This window comes from Homarus americanus, unplaced genomic scaffold (genome assembly GCF_018991925.1).
Source record: "Homarus americanus isolate GMGI-L3 unplaced genomic scaffold, GMGI_Hamer_2.0 scaffold50490, whole genome shotgun sequence".
NCBI lineage: Eukaryota > Metazoa > Arthropoda > Malacostraca > Decapoda > Nephropidae > Homarus > Homarus americanus.
In genome coordinates, this window is record NW_024735381.1 from 667,346 (window position 1) to 678,629 (window position 11,284).

An 11,284-nucleotide genomic window follows, 5' to 3' on the forward strand; every position below is an offset into this window, starting at 1 on the left:
TTTGCCGTTTTTTTTTCGTCGTCATCTTCACCTTTTTTTCAGTTTTTCCTTTACTCTTCCCTTCTTTCCCCATTCCTACCCTGCCATTGACGCCCATATGTTGTTCTCTTCTACTGAGTGAACGCTGATGATGCCTTATCTTCTCATTTGCTATTTCTGGTGTTTCCTCAACAGTACTTTCCAAAGGCTGTACCCGTGAACCCTTGCATTTAAATTTCCCATGACTTTCTCACTATCTCTTACACTAAAACTTTCACCACACTTACTCAGGTCTTCGTATGACTCCTCTCTCTCTCTCTCTCTCTCTCTCTCTCTCTGTCTCTGTCTCTGTCTCTCTCTCTCTCTCTCTCTCTCTCTCTCTCTCTTTTCTTGTACTTTGTTTGCAGACTTGCTCCCTAAATCCCAACTGCCTTTACTTACCTTTAATCTGTTTTATAATACTATATTCTCCTCTATAACTCTACACCAATCTCTAAAAAAAACTCTGCCTTTTTTTTTTTCTTTTACTCATTCAGACTCTCCTAACTTTACTCCCTTCACTTGTCCCTTGCCTCTACTTTACCTTTTAGATTTCTCCTTTGTAAACACAGACTCCAGGACCCTTATGCTAATTGGAGTTTAAATCACTCTTTCTACATCAACCAAATTACAGCCACTCACATTCATATATTCCATGTTCATTTTCGTTTCTGTTTCCTTTGTGTTTCCAAATATTACAAGTTGAGGTTACTAGTGCCCCTCGGCCTCAGGTTGAGAAGTGGGGAGGGGGACTGGGGTGTGGGGACAAGTGGTCTAAACCCAGAACAACTAACCTATTACCATGCTCATATGTCTTCTCAGATGTATATAATAGGGTAGTATAGGCGGTACAGTACACAGGAGATCATGGTAGTGTATGTGAGTATTACCATGTATAGTTTTAGTGTTTTACAACTTTTGAATACCCGGGAATCTTCATATCTGCTTTACTTATTTCGTACTTATATTGTCTATTCACAGAGAGGACAGAATGACTAAATCGCTCTCTTCAATCTAAAAGTAGTACCTTGGGGATTAAGGTATTAAATCACCGCTGGTAAACTTGAAACTTACATAATTTGCATACACTAAACATCAGGCAGGGACGCCCTCAGTTGTTAATGTGTGCAGTTTGGGACGCAGTTGATGGATAGATCCTTTCTGTCTTCCTCATCCCCATTATATCTTAACCTCACATCACTGGTTTAAGCCGACTGACTCATCTAAGAATATGGAGCATTGAGAAAAATTAAAACACTTAAAACTGCATTTATCACTCTATTGTGACTGACACACACGCACACACACACACACACACACACACACACACACACACACACACGAGGACCTCAGAAAAGCTTCAGATATTTTCCAGTATATCTACTGTGCCACTCTGTAATCTCACATAATCCCCTTAACATAATATACAAACTTTGCCTTACTGTTTCATCTGATAAGTATGTAAATTATTATTGATACGATTATTTATTATTTTCCATGCATTAGTAAAAACTTTAATTCATCATAAGCTGGTAAGGGTTAGAGTGAGATCTTTGACACACTCATACATATACAAACAATATTACGAGTAAGAATATTTGTCCGTAATATCAACAGCAGGAGAATATGTATACAACTAACCTCCCACCCCACCCCCAATAATATCAACAAGTGCAAACAAAAAAATATTCCCAAGAAGTAAATAACAAAACAATATGATTACCTTAGAACTTTCCTCATAATTTTAACAGCAGGAAGATATGTGTACAACAGAGGCACATATGTTCACTGAAAGAAAAATTTACGTACAGCTAAACCAACAGTTTTAACAGGAAGAAAATATGAGTACAATAATGCACATAATGTTTAACGATAAGAAAGTCTACAGACAGCAACTATCCCGATGTTCACAGAAGGAAAATGTATAACTAACAATAAATACAATGTTAATGGTAAAAGGGATCTAGGTACACACAACAGCCAACATAGTTTAACAGCGAGAAAATATGTGCATAGCAACGCGCATCACATGATAACTGTGTGAGACATATACATATATCTATTCATAACCACGTCAACAAAACATAAAAACACGAAAACAGCAAAAAAAGATAAATTGTAAAGTATTTTCGAAATTTTGGATCCAAGAGTCTCCATCTTCATATGTCGTCACGGTGCTGGAAATTCTTAATGGAAAAAAAAATACAATTAACAAAGGAAACTTTTTCCAGCTTTGGGTAAAAGTTCCTCCATATCCAACTAAAGTTTCATTCCGAGACATTTATTCATTTTTGTTTCATGATCAGTATGTACATTCGGTTTCATTCAGACAGCGTGCGGGATGAGGTGAAACTTTTGTTTAGCTGGTACACTTTGCTGTTCAGCGTCAACACTGAGCTATAAAACAAGCGCCGTGAGACGTAAAACTGTTAGCGAGTATTGTAGTTGTTGGCGTAATGACGTCAGCGAGGACACCCACAGCCATGGACCAGATAGTATATTGATCTGCCCCGCCGAGCTGCGCCTACCCTGCCAGCTGGCTCTACTGCCCTCCCTATCTTACGCTCTCGCCAGCTGGTTCTAGTGACCGTCCTAGTTCTCTCCCTCGCCAGCTGGCTCTAATGACCTCTCTACCTTACTCCCTCTCCAGCTGTCTCTACTACCATCCATCTATCCCTCACAACCTCGCCAGCTGGCTCTAGTGACCTCCCTCCCTCGCCAGCTGGCTCAATTTACCTCCCTCCCTCAACCTATCAGAATTCTTTAGTATGCCCATCATAGTCTTTTCGCCTCAGATCATCTGTCAGATTCTTCTTTATGTGAGCGTTTTATTTTTTTTTATGTTTATGTTTGAAAAGTTAAGACAACACAGCCATGTTTACGTCTTTGTAAGGCGTTATGAAATAGTGGTCAAGGGATTAAAAATCTTTCAAGGGGTCTTAAACTTTTATGATTCTGGATTTTTTTTCTGGCAAGTATTATTTTTTATCAGTAAGCAATAAATGCGGCTTCAATAAGATTGTATTTTGTAGTGCGAAGTTCAGTATTTATCAAAAAGCCGTAATGTGAAGGATCCTGATGCAGCAACATTCTGGATGGTATTGATCCCCTTGATCGACTGCTTTATAACTTACAGTAAGTCTCATTCTATGTAATAAATCACCGGAAATATCGGTCGAAGAAGAGGTGACGGTGGATCTCAGTAGTCACCTAACGATTGACCCAAACGTATCCACCCTGAAAATTAACCACCTCGATGTTACCTGGAGCTTATCTTTTGGTGATTCATTAGTGATAAAATTACGAACGGTCTCGGGTCTCGATGTCAAAAAGTCTAGGCCTCAACAATCAGGTCTCGGTTTTGGTCTCCGACTTAGTGGTGTCGTAAATGTGTCCCTCCATCTCTGATTTGTTCTTATATGTCCGGTAAACAATTTACAATTTATAGTTGTTAAGCACAACATGGAACAACAGTAGAAGTTGTATTTGTTTTTTTTTCAGAATTCTTAACACATTCTCATTTTCCTTTCGCTCAAGCTGTAGATTGGTATTTCATGTTAAATCTATTCCTTCACGTTCATCTTCTGTTACTCCATCAACTTCAGAAATTCTCAGATGTGTGTCCCCGCTGTTACATTCGATTCCCTTCGCAGCCAATAATTTCTTGCCAAATTATATAAAATTTTAGCCGTACGTATTGGAGGTATACAATAATGTCAGCTGAAGTGTCCTTAATTCCAGTCGTCGATTTCGCTCAGGAATGACATAACCAGAAATGTGGGAAAGAAATTAATAATAACGTCTCCAGTATGGATGGATGGACGCACTACTTGCAGGCTAACCACTCACCTTCACTTGTTCCTTCTCTTCATCCAAATGTTGAATCTTTCACTAAATGATTGTAGTGTTTACTGTCAATAATACTGGGTCGAATAGACGTGTGAAGGCAATTAAAGTTGTAGCAGGCTATAATGACTCAGTGAACCGCTCTTACAAACTCTTGTAAATTACAGTCAAATGGAGAAACTACACACGAGTTTTTAGAAACTGACAAACCTTATAATGTAATGAAACTCACAGCCCGGAATGTGGGTACTCGAAGACACCTCCGTCAGCCTCTACAGCGTCGACACACACATATACTGTCTACATACAGTATTATGTACTGTACATGATACCCCAGGTGGAGGCAGTGTACACACACACACACACACACACACACACACACACACACACACACACACACGCGCGCGCGGGTACATGTAAAGAGGCGGTCCTGAACATGAGAAAACACTGGTTAAAACCGTGGCCAACTACACAAAAGCTAGCATTAAAATTTATGACCCAAGAATTATTGAACATGTTCAGTAAATACACAAGTGAACTCTGGACCCCCTCCCCCAGATCCCGGGACGTGCTGGAACGGCAGACTGAAATACGTGGACAGATGTACATCCTGATATGCACAGAAAGTCAGATACACACACTGAGAGCCACACACACTGAGACGCACACTGAGAGACACACACTGAGAGCCACACACTGAGAGCCACACACTATGAGACGCACACTGAGAGCCACACACTATGAGACACACACTGAGAGCCACACACTGAGAGCCACACACTATGAGACGCACACTGACAGACACAACTGAGATTCAAACTGACAAAGGAAGGATCTCGGTTTTTTATACACTATTTACAGGTAAAACAGGTACAATAATTGCAGGTACTAGAGGTGAAGGTGGGTTCCATATAGGCATAGCGGGCCATTAGGGGCAGTAAGATTACACCAGTATAGATGCTACGCCTTTGGTACTCAATGAGGCAGTCTAGCCGCCACTACTCTCGTCCAAAGCAACCATTGACCTTACAAGAACTTCAACAAAAGCAATAACAGTTGTGGTCGTTGTGGAGTTGATCAACCACATTATGACAGTCTGGCTGTCTGTCCTGCTCAGGGTAGGAAGTGTGAGTGTGGAAAGGTCGGACACTTTGGTTAGATATCGATGAGTGAATCGACAAACAACTTTGTGCCATTAGGGTCAGGTTTCTGTGACTGAGGCGGCAGACATCCAAAAAATCCACAGTCTAAGACGACATTGATCATGTTTATTCGTATAAAATATTTGCCAACTCAGTGTTCAGTTAATGTCAGGTAAAGCCTGAGATGGCACTGCACATTACTCCTGAAAGCTCTCATGGTCACTGAGTCAAACATCAACACTTCCTCAGTGCCAGTACGAGAAGATGTTTAAACTGGTGCTCTTACAACTTGAGGACGAAAATTTAGCAACAAACGATACCCTTCAGCCAGTGGCCGCAACAGTTACAATATAAATCAGACAGAAGAGCACTAAGCCTACCAGGATGTTTCAAAACATTCATAGCTCATCTTAAAGATACTGATATACCTAAAGTTGAATCGGTTTTCCTACGTTATCGTTAATGAACTTAAAAAATTACGAGAACACCATGGGAACTGAATCAGCTCAGAAAATTTAGGGTTTTGGTCGCTACATACTGTACAGACAGCCAACAGTATTTGCAAGTCAATTGCTGACAGCCGTTCTATATTCTCAATAAAGTCACAGAGCTGGACGTCATAGAACCTTTAGCCGGCCCCATTCAACGGGTCAGCCCGATAGTAACGTTCAAAAGCCATAAAGCTCGCATCTGTGTGTGTGGACTCAAGTATTTTGAAAAAAGGCTGTACGTGAGAGTACCATCCTACACCCACTGTGAACGACTTAGTTTACCAAGCCGAATGAAGGCTTTCACAGCTCGACTTAAACGAAAGAGAATTTGCTCACAACCTTCACAGCTCGACTTAAACGAAAGAGAATTTGCTCACAACCTTCACAGCTCGACTTAAACGAAAGAGAATTTGCTCACAACGTTAACGACATACAAGGACTATGCACATAATTTTAGCATCAAACATCAGTTGTGTTGTTGATGCGTTCCATCACACGGTCAGACAGAATTTCAGTAAATACCTAATGCAGTAACCCCCCAACAGGTGGCAAGACATAAAGAACATCACATCCTCCTCAACTGACGCAGAAGTGCGAAGTTTCCTGATGATGGTCAACGACTGTGTTTGTTTTTCCCCAAAAATTCGTCGAAATTGTAAAGTCTCTGCACAAGCTCACAAAGAATAACGGTGCAGTACCTGGGCACAGCGAAATGCAGAACAGTGTGCGTTCGATGTTGTAGAAAACGTCTGAGTGGAAAGCACGTTTCAAGACTATCATGATTCGTCACTGGAAACTACACTAACTGCGGATACCACTTACGTTGGTGTAGGTGTTTTTCCAGACCAATAGAAAAGAAGCAGTGTCAGCCTGACTCCCGTGTGGTGATCAATTATGTCAGGCAAACCCTCACAAACGTTGAACAACGTTTTTATTACACATAAAGGAAGCTCTTGTTCTTGAAATACCTACTTCTTGCTCACCACCACAATAGTCACTAGCAATAAACGATGGCTACTATCTTGGTTATTTCAGAGCCAAAACCACCTATCTGGGTACATAGACACTCTGAAACTCTGCAACTCCTCTGTACAATCAAACATCACACGGACCTCCGCGGATTATATGAGGTATATTCCATATAACATTCTAATAAAACACCAGGAAGTTGCCGAATCCGACATCTACGTTGGAGTTTCAAAAGCATTCTCCCTTGATGAGATACATGCAGTGACCTTGGAGGTTCATATCCCTACTAATCCTTATAAGTCTGTTGTTGGATATTCTAGGCATGTCAGCGTGATTCAGCCCCAGTTGCTTCACTCTATCCACCACACTTGACGTGTTCCGTGATTGAAGAACATCGTGACCAACGTGATCTCTTGTTTTCATGACAAGAATGAACCTCGCCACTATTTTTGGAACAATTTTTAAAAAGCTTGGATATTAACTTCTGTGTTAGGGGAGAGTACCATAGACGACCATAAATATTTCAAGTGACATTGTGTAAACGCCAAGCAAGTGATCCTACGGGTATCAACTGAGAGGTATTTAGCATGTCTTTCGATAATTCTTATTCGTGTTACTCCAATTCACCATTTGGCAAATGGTGAAGATATGGGAACCTGGAACAAGGAAAATTAATATATATTTTTTTAAGAACCGGTTTAGTCCACTACATTATATATAAAAAAATGTTTTATCTGTGTACCGAATATTAAACATTAAAGTTAATCAAGTAATAAAGGCAGCAACAATGACGCCCCACTGGCTAGTAAGCTGACCAGAAACGAAGAAGATAAATCAAATTGCGTACGTTACCTCTGTGCCATTATGATAGTAAGAATAGGTGAGTCCTGGTGGCAAGAAGTTGACGAGAACTTCCGTTTTCTGTCTCAGGTTGGAGCCACCAAAGAAAGCGTCTGTTTCTCTTTGCTAACAATAATACACCATAGTATAAACTATAATGCATTAAAGAAAAAGTACTGGAATTTTCTGGTGAAAAGGGAGGTCTTAACCTCCAGGATCCCTCTGGATCCGCCCTTGGTAGGAGGATGGCTCGCTCCAATGGGTAATTATACAAAATAAATGGCAGGCAGAGATTAAAAGGAGGGGGACGCACTTTATTTTACTATCTTTAATGAGACGCAATTACTGTGCATCCTTTAATTGCTCCAACAACACTAAAAAGAACAGAAACTTGTCTTTCTTCCGATTTCCGAAGAGGTTAGTCGTTGACTGTTCATTTGTTTTTATGATCTCTTTCTTTATTTAATGTATATAGTATCGATAACAACCATTCTTCAGAATTGCTATTTAACATCAGGGGATCAATATAACATATAAAATTAGTAGGATACTGTTGTAATGTCGAAATATAGTGGTGGAACTTTTAACTTTTAGGTCACTATTCGTTTTAGGACTGCCCACGACTTTTTGGACGAAATTATATTTATCCTGTATATTTCAATGTGTTTTGAATGGATTTCACATTAATTTCGTAGGCAAGTTGACTATAAGGGAAATACAACTCATTCATTATGAGTTAACTTGTGCCCTAGAAACAAGTGTGAAATTCATGAAAACATTGCCAACCCTCTTCCCGCCATTATCGGATTAACCCTCTCTTCCTAGCGATCACCTGTAGTAATTATTACTTTAGGTGCTGTTAACACATTTCGCCAGAAGCTAGTGCCTGAACCAATGGGATGATCGCGGAATCCCTAGAGGTCCTAGTTGACTGATGGGAAGGCTACTTAATTCCCACAAGTCTATGATGCCATTGTATAAAGGCAGCCCATGCCAAGGTATGTACAATGTACATTGTACATTCCCTCACTCTTATACTCTCGCTAGATTTCAAGTGTCTCCTCATCTAGACCTCATCTCCTCCCAGGACTCCATGGCCATGACTCCGGCGATGTACAGCCCACGTCTTTCGACTTCTTCGTCCTCCTCTCAGAACTTCTCTCAGTCTACAACCCCAACATCCCCGTCGACGTCCCACACTCCCACATTGCCATACCGACGTTCCAAAACTCCAGTGATTCCCTTCTGGTGTCCTACTGCTGCTGTAACTACCCCTGCGACTACAGCCTAGGAGACGTCGACGCCCTCATCACTGTAACTTCGACGTCGTACGACTCCAGCGCTGACCTGCCAACGTCTAAACTTATGACTTCCTCGTCCTCCTCTCACCACACCAAAAACTCCAGCACTGCTTCACTGAGCGACCCACAACTTCAGCACTTTCGTCGACGTCCCGCACTCCAACTTTGCCTCACCAACCTTCCACAGTTCCCCGCTACCTCTTCGACATCCCACAACTACAGTGCTGCCATTCTGGTGTCATCTTACTCCTGACTTCATCCAACCATGTACAGTCTGACCAGTGATTGCTGTAACCCTTCGGTGTTGAACAATATGAAAAACTGGCGAAAAGTTCCGTGCAATGATATTATATCTGGCTTCACATTGATAGCCTTGGTTTCCTTATATGGGATTACGTGGAGCTACTAGTGAAACTATACTTTTCACTTGCCATAATACATTTTCCGCTTGTGTGTAATCCTACAATTTTTAAGTTTATTATAAATCGAAAATAAAATTCGAATGTAAATAAGTAATTGCATATCCTAAGAACATTGTGGATTTGTTAAACTATTATTTTGAGGAACTCGTATTTCACTGCAAGTTTATTATTATATTGGAAATGTTTTCTTATTCTGATAGTCGGTCAAATTGAAATGAAAGGGAAAGTGTGTCCCGTAGGCATGACTGCCCGTTAGGAACAGCGTGGATACAGTTCACAGTCTGTGGTACACAATGTTGTTTATGTTGAGATGTAGAGAAGAGAGCCGTTGGCTCTGAAGATGCAAGAAGGTGTAGGAGGAAGGTAAAGTTAGCAAGTGGGAAATAAAGTGGGATATGTGATAGCGGGTGGGCTATCTACCTTGCGGGGACAGAGTTCCGTTTGCCATGACAGCACTCCCGCAGGCCACTCTGGCGTGGGTAGGCAAGCTAAGCTAAACTAAGGTAGTTCTGTGGTGTTGTTTTGGTGGCCCCTGCAGGTCCTTGTGTCTGACGCATTTTCATATACTACTTGTGTGTAGCTTAGTTTTCATTGTGTATATATTGGTTCTGGTTCTGTGACATCTTTATAATGCTCTGTGGCCACCAGCTATTTAATGTTGTTTAAATAAACAACATTAAATAGAGGTGTGATTATAGTAACACGAACTGAAATTACTGCACTCGAAATTCCATGTCAGTAAGTAGACGACAATATTGGGCATCCGTAGATGACGAGCAGTTTTTCGAGACAATGTTGATCCATATAAAATATATATATATATATATATATATATATATATTATATATATATATATATATATATATATATATATATATATATATATATATATATATATATCCATATATATATATATATATATATATATATATATATATATATATATATATATATATATATATATATATATATATATATATATATATATATATATATTATATATAATATAACTAATATTTATTTGTGATTGATTTTCAATAATTTCTTGGATATGAAGACCGTATTTATATATCAATTATAATTAATTAATATTCGTATAAGCATCTCCGTTCTCCGGCCTAGATCACTTTGTTTGGCCTACGAGGCTCTCTAGAGGGATTTATAAATCTCATAATTTTTTACATGTTGACATAGGGTATTTACCAACCTTGTTACGTGCTTAAACTCCTTATATTTTGAAGCACAGTAATAAATTATTAACAACAACGACGAGTCATAGATGCCACCAGGTCTCCAGTCAAGTCCTGTCCAGTCGGGCCTACAAATTGTTCCCTTGAATGCAATGTGCTTCCCATGACGTTAGAGAGGGTACCTTGGTTCTCATATTCTTATCGTCGCTGACTTTTTGAAGTAAAATAGAAATTAAAATTGCTACCTTTTACCTGTGGAAATTTTCCCTGTTTATATGTTTTGAAATAAATTAGAATATTTCGAAAAACAAGGATGAGGGAAATGACGTCGCAATCACGCTTATCAACCCTACCGAGATAACAGGAGAAAAAGTGTTCATTTGAAATCCATCACACCGAAGGGTAAAAGTAATTTATTGTTTGACTCGGCTGACTGTATATGTTATGTTATAATACAGGTCTTTAGTGCAACACTGTGTGTATCTTTTGTTCTAGTGTTCTCGTTCAGTCTCATCAAAGACAATGAGACTAGACTACAGGTATTAGTCGAAACCTCTTTACAATTCCTCGTTACCACGTCTATATGGGTATCGAACCCTGATCACCTGTTTAAAAAATAAAAGAGCGCTTGAAACACCAGTTTGTTGACCACTATAGTTTGTTACCAATCTGAATCTTCACCATAGATTCTCAGCAAATACATTAAAAATCAGCACACGGTTGGGCTATCGCCCATTGTGTATTTATTTATTGATATATCTTTTTATTTTAATATATGTTATGTATCCGTATACCGAGATGATTATATCCAAGTTTCATGTCATTCGAAGGAGTTTTTTTTTTTATTTAATAAAAGGTGAAATTAGGAAGAAAAAATATATTGATATAACAGCAACATCCTTCGGCCGATTATGCTGAACATATTACCTCTGACACAATTCTTCAGACATCCATTGAAGTGGAATTTTTATTTTCCTTATATTTCAGAGAGGAAAGATTCTCAAATGTTCCTCCTTGTCTAGAATATGTTTGTAATATATTTAAAAAAAATCGACTAAATGAAAA